The sequence below is a fragment of the Ursus maritimus genome, unplaced genomic scaffold, assembly GCF_017311325.1.
Source record: "Ursus maritimus isolate PB19 unplaced genomic scaffold, ASM1731132v1 scaffold_33, whole genome shotgun sequence".
In the NCBI taxonomy this organism is placed as follows: Eukaryota; Metazoa; Chordata; class Mammalia; order Carnivora; family Ursidae; genus Ursus; species Ursus maritimus.
The window spans coordinates 9461907-9479618 of record NW_024425897.1 but is presented as its reverse complement, the minus strand read 5'-3'; the positions used below and the strand labels follow the sequence as shown (position 1 = coordinate 9479618).

At 45.1% G+C, this 17712-nt stretch overlaps 1 protein-coding gene across 7 annotated transcripts in view; it reads left to right on the top strand.

Annotated features, from left to right (window-relative positions):
* Positions 1-7927: 7927 nt before the first annotated feature.
* The window catches only part of AP1B1 (adaptor related protein complex 1 subunit beta 1), a 51670-nt gene continuing 41885 nt past the window's right edge, over positions 7928-17712 (top strand). For 2 of the 7 annotated variants that reach the window (XM_040619706.1, XM_040619704.1), the window contains exon 1: positions 7929-8169. The gene's annotated coding sequence lies outside the window, so the exon portion shown is untranslated. Of the gene's footprint in view, positions 8170-17712 lie in introns of all 7 variants that reach the window. The other 5 variants (XM_040619705.1, XM_040619703.1, XM_040619702.1 and 2 more) reach the window with 4 other exon arrangements.

Genomic DNA, 17712 nt, shown 5'->3' with positions numbered 1-17712 from the left:
CCGAGTCTCCTGTGCATCCCTGGTCCTTCTGGGCTGAACTGCCCCTTTATTTGTCTCTCTCCCATACTCAGCAGTAGCCCAAGGAGAGTCTGTGCCAGCTCTTGTTCATGTTGTAGCCCCCTTATTCCTGGCTCAGGTAGGAGTGACAAATAGATTTTAGGTGAATGAATGGGACTTATAAGAGCATGTATGCTGGGGCTGTAGGACCAGGCCCTTAGCTCTGACACTCACACACTGTTTGACTTAAGCTCTTGGAGTTACATCCCCTCCCACTATGTTCTGTTCCCACTGGGCAAGGCCTAGCATCAATGCCGCCTTCCCTCGATGTCCTTCCCGAACAAACGAACACTGTGACTTCTGTCTTCTTGGAAATCTTTTTCTTTTTAATATTAAGTTACTTCTAGGGAGAGAGTGAGAGAGAGAGGGTGAGTGAGCAGGGGAAGGGCAGAGGGAGAGGGAAAGAGAATCCGAAACAGGCTCCACCCACTGCGCGGAGCCCAACGCGGAGCTAAATCTCACAACCCTGAGATCATGACTGGGCTGAAATCAACAGTCAGACCCCTAACAGACTGAGCCACCCAGGCGTCCCTGTCTTCTGGGGAATCTCAAGGCTCTGACTGCTTTTACCACTAACTTACTTTCACATAGGCTCTCCAGCTTGGTATCTTTAGGTTTTGTTTTACTTGTTTGTTTTAAGATTTTATTTATTTATTTGACAGAGACAGCACGCACACACAAGCAGGGGGAGTGGCAGGCAGAGGGAGAGGGAGAAGCAGACTCCCCACTGAGCAGGGAGCCCAGTGTGAGCTCGATCCCAGTACCCCGGGATCATGATCTGAGCCAAAGGCAGACGCTTAACCGACTGAGCCACCCAGGCGCCCCTGGTAACCTAAAGGTTTGCTGGTGTTTGGTTTGGATATTCTTTTCTTTCCATGTCACATGCCCAGGGAAATTTTGTTCCCCAGTGAGGCTGATAGCATTTGCCAACATTTATCATTAGGGAAGCGTAGTTCCTCCACTGCATAGCACGTGGAACATGGGATGTACATATAAAATTATTCTACCCGTGCCCTGCCTACTTCAGAAAAGGATTTAGAGGGCGCCTGGGTGGCAGAGTCGGTGAAGCGTCTGACTCTCATCTCACATCTAGCCCGAGAGATGTGCCTGTTTTTAAAGGAAGAGTAATTTGCTATATTATAGAAGACGAATTTCTCAGTAATCATAACATGCAAGCTAGAACATACGTGTCCCTTTGATTTCTTAGTAAATCTCAATTATGACAATTTTCTTCTTAAAATTAGGAAGGTAGGGACTGAAAGAGAACTCAGCCTTGCCAGTGACTCAAAAAAAAAAAAAAAAAAAGAAGTTAGTAACAGTCCCCTTTGGCATAGTGAGCCCTTCAAGTCAGCAGAGTTCTGGAATTTGTTTCCTTATGCCAGAGGGAAAAAATCACATTCAAAGAGTATGGGGAAGGGGCACCCGGGCGGTTCGGTGGGTTAAGCGCCAAACTCTTGATTTTGGCTCAGGTCAAAATTTCGGGGTCATGAGAATGAGCCCCATATCGGGCTTCGCACTGGGCAGGGAGCCTGCTTGGGACTCTTTCTCTCTCCCACCCCCTCTGCTCCTGCCCCCCTCCAAACAAAACAAAACAAAACAAAACAAAACAAAACAAAACAGTAAGTGGGGGAAGGCAATAAAAACACAGAAAACCGAAATCCTTTTTTTTTTTTTTAGAATTTTTTTAAAGATTTTATTTTTAAGTAATCTCTATACCCAACAGGGAGCTGAAACTCACAACCCTGAGATCAGGAGTCACGTGCTTCACTGACTGAGCCAGCCAGGTGCCCCACAGAAAACACAATTTTTTAAAATTTAAATTCAGTTAATTAACATATAGTGTATTTTTAGTTTCAGAGGTAGAATTTGGTGATTCATCAGTTGTATATAACACCCAGTGCTCATTACATCATGTGCCCTCCTTAACGCCCATCACCCAGTCACCCCATCCCCCCACTGACCTCCCCTCCCGCAACCCTCCGCTTGTTTCCTATGATTAAGAGTCTCTTATAGTTGGTCTCCCTCTCTGGTTTCATCTTATTTGATTTTTCCCTCCTTTCCCCTATGATCCTTTGTTTTGTTTCTTAAATTCCACATGTGAGTGAAATCATTTAATTGTCTTTCTTATGATTGACTTATTTTGCTTAGCATAATACCCTCTAGTTCATCCCCATTGTCGCAAATGGGAAGATTTCTTTTTTTGATGGCTGAGTAATATTCCATTGTGTATATACATCACATCTTCTTTATCCATTCATCTGTCAATGGACATCTGGGCTCTTTCCATATTTTGGCTATTGTGGACATTGCTGCTATAATCATTGGGGTGTAAGTGTTCCTTCATATCCCTATATTTGTATCCTTTGGGTAAATACCTAGTGGTGTAATTGCTGGGTCATAGGGTAGCTCTATTTTTAACTTTTTGAGGAATTTCCAAACTGTTTTCCAGAGTGGCTGCACCAGCTTTCATTCCCACCAAGAGTGTAAGAGGGGTTCCCCTTTCTCCACATCCTCGCCAACATCTGTCGTTTCCTGACTTGTTAATTTTGGCCATTCTTTTTTTTTTTTAATAAATTTTATTCATTTATTTGGCAGGTAGAGAGAGAGCACGAGCAGGGCAGCAGGAGAGGGAGAAGCAGACTCCCCACTGAGCAGGAAGCCCAATGTGGGGCTTGATCCCAGGACCCCGGGATCAGGACCCAAGCCGAAGGCAGATGCTTAATTGACTGAGCTACCCTGGAACCCCTTAATTTTAGCCATTCTGACTGGTGTGAGGTGGTATCTCATTGTGGTTTTGATTTGTATTTCCCTAATGCCGAGTGATATGGAGCATTTTTTCATGTGTCTGTTGGCCATTTGTATGTCTTCTTTTGAGAAATGTCTGTTCATGTCTTCTGCCCATTTCTGGACTGGATTATTTGTTTTATGGGTGTTGAGTTTGACAAGTTCTTTATAGATCTTGGATACCAGCCCCTTATCCAATAAGAAATTTGCAATTATCTTCTCCCATTCAGTAGGTTGTCTTTTGGTTTTGTCGACTGTTTCCTTTGCTGTGCAAAGGCTTTTTATCCTGATGAAGTTCCAATAGTTTATTTTTGTTTTGTTTTCCTTGCCTTTGAAAAAGTGTCTAGCAAGAAGTTGCTATGGCCCAGGTCAAAGAGATTGCTACCTGTGTTCTCCTCTAGGATTTTGATGGATTCCTGTCTCACATTTAGGTCTTTGATCCATTTTGAGTTTATTTTTGAGAAAACACAAATTCTTAATTGTGATCCATTCCTATCATTTAGTAAGTGGTCTAATTACCAATCTTTACATTTTCCAGTACATTTAAAAAATACTTATTTTGTCACTGACCAAAATAAGAGGGGAAAGGGGCATGGAGCTCAAACTTTATTTGCAATGGAAGTATGAGGTAAATAAAGGGTTATTAAGTACAACCACAGGTCCACTAATAGTTTATGAGCTAAGAAAAATATTAGTTTCCAAAAAAATCAGACAAGTATCTATACCTATACCTTTGTTGCTTCTAGCCAAGGGACAGGTTAAAAGCGGGTCACCAGTGCATGAGCAGGCTACTTCCTGCATATAACCCAAATTTTTAAAAAATATTTAATTTATTTATTTAAGAGAGAACAGATTGGGGGAGGAGGGGCAGAGGGAGAGGGAGAAGCAGACTCCCTGCTGAACAGGGAGCCCTACACAGGCGATCCCAGGACCCTAAGATCATGACCTGAGCCGAAGGCAGATGCTTAACTGACTGAGCCATCCAGGTGCCCCCCAAAAGTTTTGTTTTGTTTTGTTTATTTAAGTAATCTCTATACCCCTGTGGAGCTTGAACTCATAGCCCGGAGATTAATAATCTTATGCTCTTCTGACTGAGCCAGCCAGGAACCCCTAAACCAAACATTTTTTATTCTTTGAGAATAAAACTCTCCACTGCCAAGATGAAAAAAAAATGAATGAAACTACACATTTAAAAAACAGAACACACATTCTGTAAGTGCAAATAAGAATTTTGATGATGGCAAATGTGTACCGCCTTCTCCAGAGTTTCCTAGAATCTTCTGTGATCTATTTGGCCTTCAAAAAAAAAAAAAAAAAAAAACAACAACAACAATAGCTCCTATTCTATTTCTCAGCTGAGCCTAAGAGAGTTGCCATTAGTTCCCCGTAAGTAACAAAACCATCTAGAACTACCATAAGCATAAAGTGCTACCAAAGATTATCTTTCTTACCAGATAGGTTATGTATGACAAAACCTGCATGTTCAGCTACCTTTTAAAATGATTAAACAGCAGAAGATATCTAGGCACGGGGCCGACTGTGAATTTCCAACGAGATATGTTAGAAGAGTTTGGTGTCTCGCTAGGTGTTGGTACAGGGGCGGGGAGGAAGCATTAAAGAACTATTTAATTGCTATGGGCCCCATCCAGATTTCAGCCCAAAGGGATCCTATGCCAAATTAGGATTTAATTGTTCTTTAGCAGAAAGAAAAACCAAATGATGAAAATGTTCAAAATATTAGTGGATTATTTTAAGAAATGACATTCTAAAATGGGCACGAGCACTGGTAAATTCCAGGTATGCTTCAAGTTTTGGATAAAAAAGACATTCTGCTCTTCGCAATAATCATTCCAAATAAAAATGTTGGTGTTTCGAAACAGGTTAAGAAACTAACCACCTTCACACTTTCAGTATCATAATTTCTTAGAAGAGCATCAGGTAAATATATATATTTTTTCCTTTGTAAATTAAGTACATCTAAGAGAATATTAGAAACTATCATATTCAGTTGTACCTTACTATCTACTGAAACTGATCATTCCTTTTTTTAAAAATATATTTATTTATTTAAGTCATCTCTACACCCAACGTAGGGCTCGAACTCATGACCCCCAGATCAAGAGGGGCATGCTCCACTGACTGAGCCAGCCAGGTGCCCCTGGAAGTGATCATTCTTTTTTCTTTTTTAAAGATTTTATTTATTTATTTGAGAGAGAGAGAGAGAGAGAAAGAGCACACAAGCGGGGGGTGGGGTGGGGTAGGGTGGGGGTGGTGCAGAAGGAGAGGGAGAGGGGCACCTGGGTGGTTCAGTCGTTAAGCGTCTGCCTTCGGCCCAGGACGTGATCCCAGAGTCCTGGGATCGAGGCCCACATCAGGCTCCTCCGCTGGGAGCCTGCTTCTTCCTCTCCCACTCCCCCTGCTGTGTTCCCTCTCTCGCTGGCTGTCTCTCTCTGTCAAATAAATAAATAAAATCTTTAAAAAAAAAGAAGAAGAAGAAGAAGGAGAGGGAGAAGCAGACTCCCCTTTGAGCAGGGAGCCCAATGCGGGACTGGAGCCCAATGCGAGACTCGATTCCAGGACCCTGGGATCATGACCTGGGCCGAAGGCAGATGCTTAATGCCTGAACCACCCAGGCGCCCCGGAAGTGATAATTCTTAAGTAACGATTCAATTTACAAACAGGCCAATCAAGTCATACAGAAGCAAACTATACACATACACTATATACTTACTTCTCTCTGGTCTTGACAAAAGCTTCAGGTAACTGCATAGCTTGGGTTACCAAAGCAGAGACTCAAAAGCCTTTATCTTATCAAATTAAAAAAATTGTATCTTTGGAGAACCTGGCTGGCTCAGTTGGTGGAGCGTGCGACTCTTGATCTCAGGGTTGTAAGTCTGAGTCCTACCTTGGGTGTAGAGATTCCTTAAAAATAAAATCTTAAAAAAAAGAAAAGAAAAAATGTATCTTTTACTGTCACCTTGTTAATCAGGCTACAGACCACAAAGATAAGCAAAACAAAGGTCGAACATACCTTAAGAAATCATGTCAGTCGAGGGGCGCCTGGGTGGCTCAGTCAGTTAAGCTAAGCGTCTGCCTTCGGCTCAGGTCATGATCCCAGGGTCCTGGGAGCAAGTCCCTCATCGGGCTCCTTGCTCAGCGGGGAGCCTGCTTCTCCCTCTGCTTGCCACTCCCCCTGCTTGTGCACTCCCTCTCTCTCTCTAGCAAATAAATAAAATCTTAAAAAAAAAAATCATGTCAGTCGAGGTACAAAGGAACCCATGATTGGCTTTTTAATATCTAATATTTAAGCAATGTGAAAAACATAAGTAAAGGCAAAGCAAACAAACATTGCCATTGTTCATGTTTTCATATATTTTTTTAAGATTTTATTTATTTATTTGAGAGCGAGAGCCAGGGAGCACAGCGGGGATGGGGGTGGGGTTGGAGGGGCAAAGGGAGAGGGAGAAGCAGGCTCCCTGCTCTGCGGAGAGCCTGACTGGGGACTGATCCCAGGACCCAGAGAGCATAACCCGAGCCTAAGGCACCTTGAAGCTTAACCGACTGAGCCACACAGGCACCCCCCCATCACCAGGTTTCATATTTTCACTAGCAAAAAATTTTCCTTAGGTTAGTGTTTGCCTTCAATTGTCTCCCGGAGTTGAATTAACACATATTTCAAATGCTAACCTTTTACTTATATAATCTAGAGGATGAAACTAATTCCTTCTCTTATATATATTTGGTTTATAACCTGGTGATAGTGATGTATCTAAAAGCAATGTTTTCTAATATGTAGGTGAATAATGTAAGAAAGAGTGTGAAGCCAAAGTCACTTGTTTAAGGCTGCAATGTATGTAAAAGGAGTGCCTTACACATATGAAGGGCTCACTAAATTTGTAATTATAAAAAAAAAACCCCATACAAGTACTCAAAACAACACAAATATATCTTTAGCTAACCGGAGTGTTAACATTAGAAATAACACTTTCCAGTTATGTATATTTATAGTTCATAGTTGAAATACTTCCTCCCCACACACAAAAACAAGGTGTTCTTTACTTTTCCTGTAAAGAATTGAACAGTAAAGTCACCTTTTATATGTAAGAAATGGGGAAATGTTACTTCAAACTTCTGAATCGTTTTAACTGACTAGCGTTTCAGCCTGACATTCATGGTCTCATAATGTAGTAATAAGTAACTTTTATTTATTTTTTTTAAAAAGATTTTTAAGTAATCTTTACACCCAACAGTGGGGCTTGAATTCACAACCCCAAGACCAAGAATCACATGCTCTACGGACTGAACCAACCCGGCGCCCCTAGTAATAAGCAACTTTCAAAAAATAGATGTTCTTTTCTCAACCTTAAGTTTTGTTTATAAACCTTTAATTATTATCTCGCTGAAACACCTTTGACAAAGGTGGCATTGATACCTGATTACAAATGTGCCCAAATCTAATGAAATCACTATCATGGCAAAAAGAAAATGCCCTAGAGTCAGAATATGAGCTCGTCATAGTTAAACTCATTCCCAGTAAAACATTTTTAAAGAGCAGTGACGAAATACTGTTTTAAGGGGGATGATCAGAAATTATCTGTAAGGAGAAAGTTAATAGTACCAGAGTCAGGAGTGAGGTGATTATAGGAATCGACGTCCTGGCAGACCCAGCAAAAGGGAAAACGGGATATTATGAAGTTCCTCTTGGATAAAAGTTCCTTGGAGGCACATGGGTTTAACCCTTCCAGTCGGAATTTCCAAAGGGCTGCACCGAAGGGCAGCAAGGACTAGACTGGATTTACAGCTCTGGTTTTGATTAACATTCATAAGGTAAACGATCTTGAGCAAAACCTTGTCTTTCTCAGAGTCTCAGTTTTCCCGTCTGTAACTCAGAAGGAAAAGATGGCTTTTAAAATCCTCACCTTAAGTTACTTAGCGATTAACTAATTCTTTTGCGCTCTGCGGGAGACAGCGGCGAGGGTGCGCCGCGGCTGGGGAGGGGTTAATTCTTTCGTCCCCGCCCCTTCCTGGCCCCGCCCCGTGGGCCCCTCCCCCTGCCCGGGTTGCACCCTTGACCCCGCCCCCAGGCCGTGCGTCCACCGGAAGTGCCCGCGCGCGGGCAGCTCACTTCCGCCCGACAGGTGACAGCCGCGGGGCTCCGAGCGGCCGGCGGCACGGACGCACCGGGGGAGCGGGAGGACGAGGTCGCGGACATTTTGCTGGCGAGCCGAGCCGCGCCGTGGCGCCGGGAGCCGTTCGGACCTGTGGGTGAGGAAGCGGGAAGTCCAGCGAGGCAGGAGAAGGAGTGGGGCGTGGAGGCGGTGGTCTGAGGTGAGGGGGTTTGTGGGGTCAGAGGTCACGGAGAGGACGGGGCGCTAGAGAGGCGAGAGTGGCTTCCCAAGCCACGACGAGACAGAAGGACTGCGGGTTCATTCATTCGTGCCCACTTGGCCCCGGCCTGAATCCCAGCCGCCCCAGCCCGCAGCCCCTCCTGGGGCGTCCTCCGGAGAGAGTCCGCTCCTGGCCAGGGGTGAACTCCTCTCCCGGTCGTGGTTTCCCCGTTCACATCCTGAGGCCTCCCTGTCATTCAGGGCCTTATCTCTTTGCCAAGGTCCAAAAAGGAAAAAAAAGAAAAGAAAAGAAAAAAAAGTCAAGAACCGGCCCTGAGCGCCTGCCCCGCGGTAGGCTTGGGCTTGGTCTATCCGTCGGCGTTTTATGGACAGGTTATCGGGGGACACCTGTAATCATGCTAAAAATACTGACGAAATGCTAGCTGGTAGTTACTGAGCTCCTGCTGTGCTAAACACTGTGCTAAGCACTGTAGGTACGATGGCACATGTAAACTTTACAACAGCCCTTGTGAGGCAGCTGTTGTTGATATCCGCATTTTATCCACAAGGGAACTAAGGCACAGAGAGGTTGTATCACACATGGTAAGGTCAGTCCTGTGGTATAGGCAGAGCCAGGGTTCTTACCCAGGCTTTCAGGGACCTGCGAAGTGCAGAGACAGAAGAGGCTGGAGCAAGGCTGGGGCGTAGAGGCAGTTTGATATCTTTAACTGCCGTCGTATTTATTCGCAGCTATGTAAAGATGTCGTCTTATTACTTTGCGTCTAATCTTCACAAGGGACATTTGAGTCACATATTTAGGATGAAACAGTCCTGCAGGCTATTGCTATAAGTAATTACCTTTCAGGGCAAAAGTGGAAGTTTTTCCTGACTATTGAGAACTGTGAGACACAAAACAGGCTATTCATGAAGCTAATTTAAGAATATTCAGACCCTCTCTTAGGAGTGGTTGAGCTGCATTCCTTTTGGAGTAAAGAAAGGAAGCACATGACCCCTAGGGGATCTTTTGGCCCTAGGTTCTTGAAGAACGTTCTCAAGGGGAGGGTCTCTGTCTCTGAGAAAAGTGCAGGCCATTCGGCTTCTTGGCCGAGGAGCGCACAACCCAGCTTGGGAGATGGTGAGGTCATTTGATGGCTGGAGGACTAGACTCTGTGAGTCTGAGCCTTATTCCTTTGTAGACATTCACTTGCGCCAATTCTGCCTCAGTTTCCCTGATAGCAGCAGGAGAAAGACCTGCTGCCTTCCTATCCAGTCCTGGGTGTTACAAGCCTTAATGAACCCGTCGAGGTTCTTACATGCTTCTGAAGAAAGCTGTGATATAAATATTACTGTAGTACCTTTTTTTAAACTCTATGATCTGTTCTAGTTCCATTGAATTCACAGAAACTTAATATTGTCACCTTATCCCCATCCTTCCAAGGGAGGATTTGAGATGAAGCGACTTGTCACAGATGGTGGGAACATGAGCAAAGCTCAGAGCATCTGGCTCCCTGTCCTGAGTTGAGCCCACCAGCCTCCTCTAGCCTCTTAAAAACTGTCATAAAGAGTAGCCTCAGTAGTTCTCAAAGATCAGATCCTTCAGAGGTTGTGGAGAGATTATCTGTTGAGTATGGGTTGAACAGACTTCATCCTGAGCGGCCTGAAGGGCTCAGAGTTGTAATGGAAAAAGCACTGCCGGACTCCCCATCAGTCAGCCCCGGGTTCCAACCCCAGCTCAGCAGCTTCCTGATAGTGTGGCCTGGACAACTTACTTAGGCTCGGCCTCCTTTACTTCAGCTCTAGAATAATACTGACCACCACCTTCTCCCCATCCCCCCAACACTGGTGTGTGTGGGGATTAGATAAGGAAATTTGTGCAGAGACTGTTACTGTGGTTGGGTGCTGTGGCCCTAGGCAGTTTGATGCCTACTGGGAGCCTGTGTCTGAGGAGGGCTGTCAACCCTGGTTTGTGGGGTATTACTTCCTTCTGCAAACAGAGATCTTTACATACACAGGACTGCTCCCACCCTTCTTGTTTCACTTCCTAAAAGTGTTTCAGAACAAGTTTAGTCTGTTGGTCCTACTGGCTTTGGGCTTGGACTTCCATTTTTTCTGGTCATCCTCTGAAACTGTTACATGTCTTGACTGCTTACTTCCCAGAAAACCCCCACACCTGGTACCAACACCTGACATGCTGACAGTGAGCAAACGTGGCTTGGGTATGGGGTTTGCATTTTGGTGTAATTATGAAGGCTTGAGAGGGCATCTGTTACATGTAGATATTTCTTGTTCTGAACAGGTTTTTTTTTTTTTCCCCTTGCCTGAGATAGGTCACTAATACATGATCACAGCCCAGAAATGGTTTTAGTGTTTTGTTTTGTTTTGTTTTGTTTTGTTTTCTCTTCACACAGAAAGGAACAAATAACACCAGAGAGAAAATATCACTTGAGCACTTGGGGAATCCTTTAAAAAAATAATCTGCTTGAATATCCATTAATGACTCCTTTTTGCCCTCAGGCTATAATTCACATTCCTTATCATTGCCTTCAAGGCCTTTTGGGCTGACTCCTGCCTGGCTCTCCTGCCTTATCTCTCCTACTCCCCACTTCCATCTCTTCCCAAGCTCCAGTCAAACTCAGCTGCTTGCCACTTCTGCAACCCCCAGCTCTTTTTACCTCTGCGTCTTCGCTTTGTGCTATCCTCACTGCCTGAACACATTTTTTTCCTGTCACACGTGCCTCTTTCTTTGCTGGGCCACTCCTTGGAGCTTCCCATCTGATCATCTCTCCCACCTTGCCGGCCTGAACCTCCTCAGTGTCCTGTGGCACTGCTCATGAGGTTTGTCATTGTTCACTTGGCTGTCTTCTAAGTAAACAGCTCTTAATCCTTGGGGAGGACTTGTCTTAACTGTCTGTATCTCTAGGACTTAGTGAAATGTCTGGCACACTTGTTATGATTCTTTGATTCCTAGGGAATTCAAAGTACTTTCCAGATGATCTCCTGTCCATCCTCATATCACTCCAAGAGAACAGGGAGAAGTCTGTCCGGTGATAGAATTAACTACTGTCTGGTTTTTTTGCTACCACCCAGCCAGCCACCAGAGTGACGTGGTCTGGGGAAAGAGCCTTCCAGGCCCTAAGATAGTGAAGAGTAGGAGTGTCCCTGGCTTGTTTGAGGAACAGCAGGGAAGCTGATGAGTAATAAGCGGGGCAGTGGGTTATGAGGTCAGAGGAGAATGGAGGGGTCTTCCAGGTCAAGATGAGAACCCTGGCTTTTACTCTGAGTGAGTTGGGAACTGCTGGGGGGTTTTGAGCAGGAGTTCTGAGATCTGACTTACATTTCAACAGGCACCACCAGAGTGCTTCAGGGCCTCCAGAGACTTGGGGTTGGGGAACAGCAAGGAGGTGCTGGTGGTAACCACTCTCCCTGTGTAGTAGTAATAGTGGCCAGCCTATAGCAGTAGGCCCTTTGGTGGGCTGGGCACTGCTGAAGGCTTTGTATGTATTGACATGTTTATTTTACTTTTTTAAAAAGATTTTATTTATTGGGGCACCTGGGTGGCTCAGTTGGTTAAACGTCTGCCTTTGGCTCGGGTCATGATCCCAGGGTCCTGGGATTGAGCCCTGCATGGGGCTCCTTGCTCAGTGGGGAGCCTGTGTCTCTCTCTTCCTCTACCTCTCCCCTGGCTTGTGCTCTCTCTTTCAAATAAATAAATAAAATTTTTTTTTTAAGATTTTTATTTATTTATTTGTCAGAGAGAGAGACATCCAGTGAGAGAGGGAACACAAGCAGGGGAAGAGGAAGAGGAAGAAGCAGGCTCCCAGCGGAGGAGCCCGATGTGGGGCTCAATCCCAGAACGCCAGGATCACATGCTGAGCTGAAGGCAGATGCTTAACCAGTGAGCCACCCAGGTGCCCCAAATAAATAAATAAAATCTTAAAAAAAAAAAAAAGGATTTTATTTATTTAAGAGAGAGAGTGCGCCACGAGGGGGGGTGGTCAGAGGGAGAAGTGCACTCTGCTGAGCAGGGACTCCAGGATCTTGACCTGAGCGGAAGGCAGATGCTTAACTGACTGAGCCACCCAGGCGCCCTTGTATTGACCTGTTTTAGCCTCACAAATCCCTCAGGTATGTGACATTGCAATTCCCATTTTACAGCGGTGGTATGCTTGTGCCTGTTAAGTAGTATAGACCCCTGGAGAGCCCCTGTCACACTGTTGTGGCCACCTTCCCTTTATCAACCCCTCATTCTTGGATGGTCTCCTGTTAATGTTGCTGAGGACGGGCTTGGCTGTGGTTTTAGACTTTCAAACCTTATGCTTTTTGGGTCTTAGCCTTGGGCTTGACCTCAGACCTCCATTAAGAGGGTCTCCCCAAAGTTGGGAGACCTCTTCTAGTTAAGGTAAGAGGCTGGTTGAGTCCCGAATGCCCACAGTCCATCAGCAGCCAGAATGCCTGCCTTAGTGACTGCTCTCCCAGGTTTACCATCTCTTCTGTGGACCTGAGCTGGAAGATAATAGGTTTGGAAGTCAAGTCTCAAAGCTTTAAAACCAGTCTTCGTTGTTCATTTTCAGCACTGAAAACATTCGTTAAATCAGAGCTCTGAGGAGGAATCGACTTGGGTGACACATGCTTTTTGCCACACCTAATTGTTTTTAGGGTCTTAAGCATATTGAGAGTGGAATGACAAAATTCATTAGCTGGTGAGTCTGCTTCTGTGGTTTTCATTCTCTGAATGAAGCTGAGTGGCTGCATGTTGAGACAATGTCACCTGTCACCTTCCCAAGGTGGCCACCTGGTTAAATTTTAACCTCCTTTCCTCCCTTCTGCCACACTCCCTATCCTCCCGTTTTCTTTTTCTCCATAGCATTTATCACTATCTCAGATAGTATATATTGTATTTATTTACCTTGCCTGTGGTCCCTGTCTGCCATTGGGATGTGTGCTCCATGAAGGCAAGGATTTTTGTGTCATTTATTCACTGCTGCATCCCTAGCATGTAGACCTGTTTATGGCACATGGGAGGTGCTCAGCAAACATATGAATAGGAATGGAGATGGGGGTGAGGACAGGAATATCTGTACTTAGTGCAGGGACAGTATCTTTGTGGGTTGTTGTTTTTTTTTTTTTAGATTTTATTTATTTGAGAGAGATCGCGCGAGAGAGCACGAGCAGGGTGAGGTGCAGAGGGAGAGGCGGGCCTCAGCAGGGAGCCTGCTGCAGGGCTCCATGCTGGGACTCCAGGATCATGACCTTAGCTAAAAGGCAGACGCCCAACCAACTGAGCCACCCAGACACCCTGGAGACGGTATCTTGAAGTGATGTCATCTAAGCCGAGATTTGAAGGATAAGTTGAAGCAGCCACTCTAGAAGCTAGAGAGGATAATCCAGGCAGAAGGCTCCTCAACTGCAAAAGCAGTGAAGAGCTTGACAAAGGAACACAGAAGGCCTGTGGGCTTAGAGGGCTGTAGGCGGAGGGAAGGGCCTGCTTGTGCTCACATTATAGCTGTGTCAGAGCCACTTGCCCCCAGCATTTGCATCCGCACCTCCAGCAGCTCTAGTCTCTGAGCTGATACGTATGGAAGTTGAGGATGGTGATCTGGCCTCAATGAAGGAGGTGGCCTGGACCTTTCTCCTGTCAGAGGTGTTGCCCTGATCTTCTGCCCTTTGCCCTTTCTTTTCTCTTTTCTTTATTTACTTGTCTTCCATTTATTTATTGGCTCTAAAATGGGCTAGGGGGTGTGACATTTTCAACTTCAGGTTTATCAAAATAGCTTGACAACCAGAGCAGATGCATGTCTGATGCTGGCAAACCCTGTAAATAGAACATGGGGAAGCTGCTCTCTAGCTGAGGTTGGTTTATAAAACTTGAAATTTCCCCAAGAAGAGAGTTGAGTACTAATCATTCAGACATTTATTGGGCACCTACTATTTGTCAGGTAACAGTCTAGGAGCTAGGGATACAGTAGTGAATAAAGTGGGCAGAATCTTTGTCCTCATGGAGCACATTATGGAGGGAGAAAAAACAGACAATATAAATATATTTTATAGTATGTTGGTGATAAGTACCTCGAAGAAATAACAGAAGGAGAAGGATAGGGAGTTGGGGGAATTGGTTGGGGATGTGTAGAATTTTAAATAAAGTGGTCAGAGAAGGTAACATTTGAGTGAAATTTGAAAGAGGTGAGGGATGAGCCATGGTGTCTGGAGAAAGAGCTTCCCTGGCAACATGAGTAGCATGTGCAAAGGCCCTGAAGTGGAAGCATGCCTGTTGTGTTCAAGGATCAGCAAAGGCCCCATATGACTGGAACTGAGGGAATGATAGAGAAAACAGTGGGAGAAGAGTTTGAAGAAGTAATGGGTGGTGTGTAGGTGTGTGAGAGACAGAAGGGGTGTGTGTGTTATATGAGCCTGTAGTCCATGAGGCCATGGTAGAGATTTTGGCTTTTACGCCGAGGTGAGACAGGGAACCGTTGGAGGATTTTGGACAGAGGAGTACCACTCTGTCTGACTTAGACTATAATGGGATCGTTCTGCCTGTTGCTGAAATGGGTTGTCGAGAGCAGTGTAGAAGCAGCCTTACTAGCAGTCCCAAAAAGAAGTGACGGTGGCTTGGTGCCTGGTGGAAGTGATGGAGCTGGTGAAAAGCTGCTTTATGGATTCTGGATTCATTTTGAAGGTGGACCCCATAGGAATTGCTGATAGATTAGATGTGGAATATGAGAGAGTGTGTGTGTGTTGTCAAGGGTAACTGAGGTTTTTGGCCTGAGACTCTGTTAAAGATGTTGATCATGAACTGGATAATGAAAACTGCAGATGAGCCAGTTCGGGGGTAGGGGGGAAGCAGGAGGTCAGTTTTTATCATGTTAAGTTTGAGCTGCCTGTTAGCTGTATAGATATTCAAGTTCAGATATTGATTAGGCAGTTTGGATATATGAGCTGGGAATTCACTGGAGAGGTTGGGCGGGGCGGGGGGGGCTGTAAACTTTGAGCTGTCAGCATGTAGATGATACTCAAAGCCTTGACACTGGATGAGCTCACCAAAGAGGTGAGATAGTGGGGGAGGGGGGGGCTACGAGGCCTGACTGTGGGGCCCTCTAGTGATGAGGGAGAGGAGGAAGAACCTACAAAGGAGACTGAGACTGAGCAGGCATGGGGTAGAGGGGAAAACAGAGTACATGGCATTCTAGAATCCAGGGGAAGAAAGTGTTTCAAGGAAGAGCAGTGTCAGATGCTCATCAGTGTGAGACTTGTCATGTGACAGGATCACTGCGTCTTCTGCCAGCAGGATCTAACACCCTCTGGCATCCAGGACCATCGGTGAATCTCATCATCCTTCCTTGCCTAACCTTGTCTGCTCCTTTCCCTTCCAAATCCTTGCCTTCAGCCAGGCAGGGATTCTCACAAACTCCTGAACACACATGCTTGTTTTGGCTTTGGATAAGTCACTCCTCTCTCAGCACTTTTAATTCCTCATTTATAAATGGATTACTTTGAGAATTAATTGAGAGAGGGGCTGTAAACCATTTAGCACAGAGCCTGCACCCCAGTCAGTGTTGCTGGTGGTTTAGTCTCTATTTGCTCCCTGTTATGCTGGTATCGTGTGGGTCTTCTCCAGGTTACCTTCAGTCATCCCTTTCCAAATGTGACCCATCTTTTCCTGTCTGGAAAGCACTTCTTCATCTAAGAGGGCTTCCCTAGATGTTGCCCCAGTCTCAGAACCCTCCTCTGAACAGTGGTGGCACTTATATGGAAGGCATGATTGCTCTGCTCTTCACCTGCAGTCCTTTACTTGGCCTCTGCATCTGTAAAACCCAGCGGGAAAACTGTCCTTTGTCTGCTGTGGGCATGCTCCTGTGCGGGCACAGTCCCAGTCTCAGAGTTGACAGTGCCCCACACTGTTACACATGCTGAATGGATGACTCCAACACTTGACAGATCTTCAGAAAGTGTTTCCATTGTATAGATGGGAAAACTGAGATCTCAGGGTGCCTCCTCATTCTATAGTCTTTGGCCTCTTTCTTTTCTTGATTAATTTAAGTTTTATTCAGAAGAAGTCCCTGTTACTTTCTTTTTTCAAGTCCAAAGGTAATTTTCTTTCTCTTGACAGCAGATCTTTCCAAGCATTACTTCCTGTAGATAGTTGAGAACTGGCAGGTGATTCTAGAATTAGTTTCTAAAGAGTGCTAATATAAGAACATTTGCATGTGGCATGTGCGTGCCTTTACTTCCTTTTCATTTTGAGGCTTTAATTGCTAGTGGGTCTCAGGAGATTGATTTTGGCTAACTGCTTTTCATCCAAATCCCAGGACACCCATAACTGGGCAAGCTCATCCAAACAGGCTTTCACTAGGCACATTACCAAACTTGATGTTCCTGTTGTCCGAACTGGATGGGCTGGTCCTAAAATAACCTGTAATTCAATGTTCGAGGGACTCTTGCAGGGATATGTGGCAACATATTTCATGTATCCTTTAGCTTGGAGTGTGTGTGATTCTGCCAGGGCTTCATTCAGAGAGGAGAAGTTGCCTTGCTGGACAGAGTGGGACCTGTGGGACCTCATTATGGGGAAAGGGTAGAGAGTGTTGGTGCTACCATTTTCTAGCTGTGTGACTCCAGAGAACTGCGTCAGAATCTCTGGGCTTCACTTTCCTTATCTGTAAACTTGTGATATTATCAATACCTTTTCCACAGATTATTGTGAAGATTAAATGTGAAGCGCTTTACATAGTGTCTGGCCCATAGAGTGTATCTGTTTGCCATTACAACTACCACTGGCACCTTTGTTCTGAATTTCATGCCAAGCCCAAAGAAGAGCACAGCTCATTTTCTCATGGTTATTAAACCGACTTGAAAGAGCCTGTCTGAGTTTGGTGACCATGTTGTTTCAGAGAGAAAGTCTGAAATCTGGTTTCTCTACTGCTGAGTCACCTTTTAATCTTCAAGTTGGCCTCACCTGTTTCCCTGTCTATAAAGTGAACTTTAGGACTTACTGTGAGGACCTTTTCCTTTTTAAAAGGAGACTGTCAAGATAGGTGAGCAATGTGGTGAGTAATTGCTGGGTGGTGAATAGAATCATTGTCTCTATTATAATCTCTAGGCTTCGTGGGGCAGGGACACAATCCAGAGCGTGGCATTGAGTAGGTGAATATTTGTGAATGAATCAACCTGTGCCTTCGAGACAGAACTGAAACAGCCAAACGTGGGGGGATTAAAGTTTGGCTTTTCTGGTCTTTTTTTTTTTTTTTTTTTTTTTTTAAGATTTTATTTATTTAATTGACAGAGAGACAGCCAGGGAGAGAGGGAACACAAGCAGGGGGAGTGGAAGAGGAAGGAGCAGGCTCTCAGCGGAGGAGCCTGACGTGGGGCTCGATCCCAGAACGCCGGGATCACACCCTGAGCCGAATGTAGACGCTTAACGACTGCGCCACCCAGGCGCCCCTGGCTTTTCTGTTCTAAATGAAGAAGAAACAGTAGCACCCCCCCAACCCCTTTTATTCACTCCTCCTAGCTTATTCTTAACTGTCCTTGAGCTAACATGTGCCTG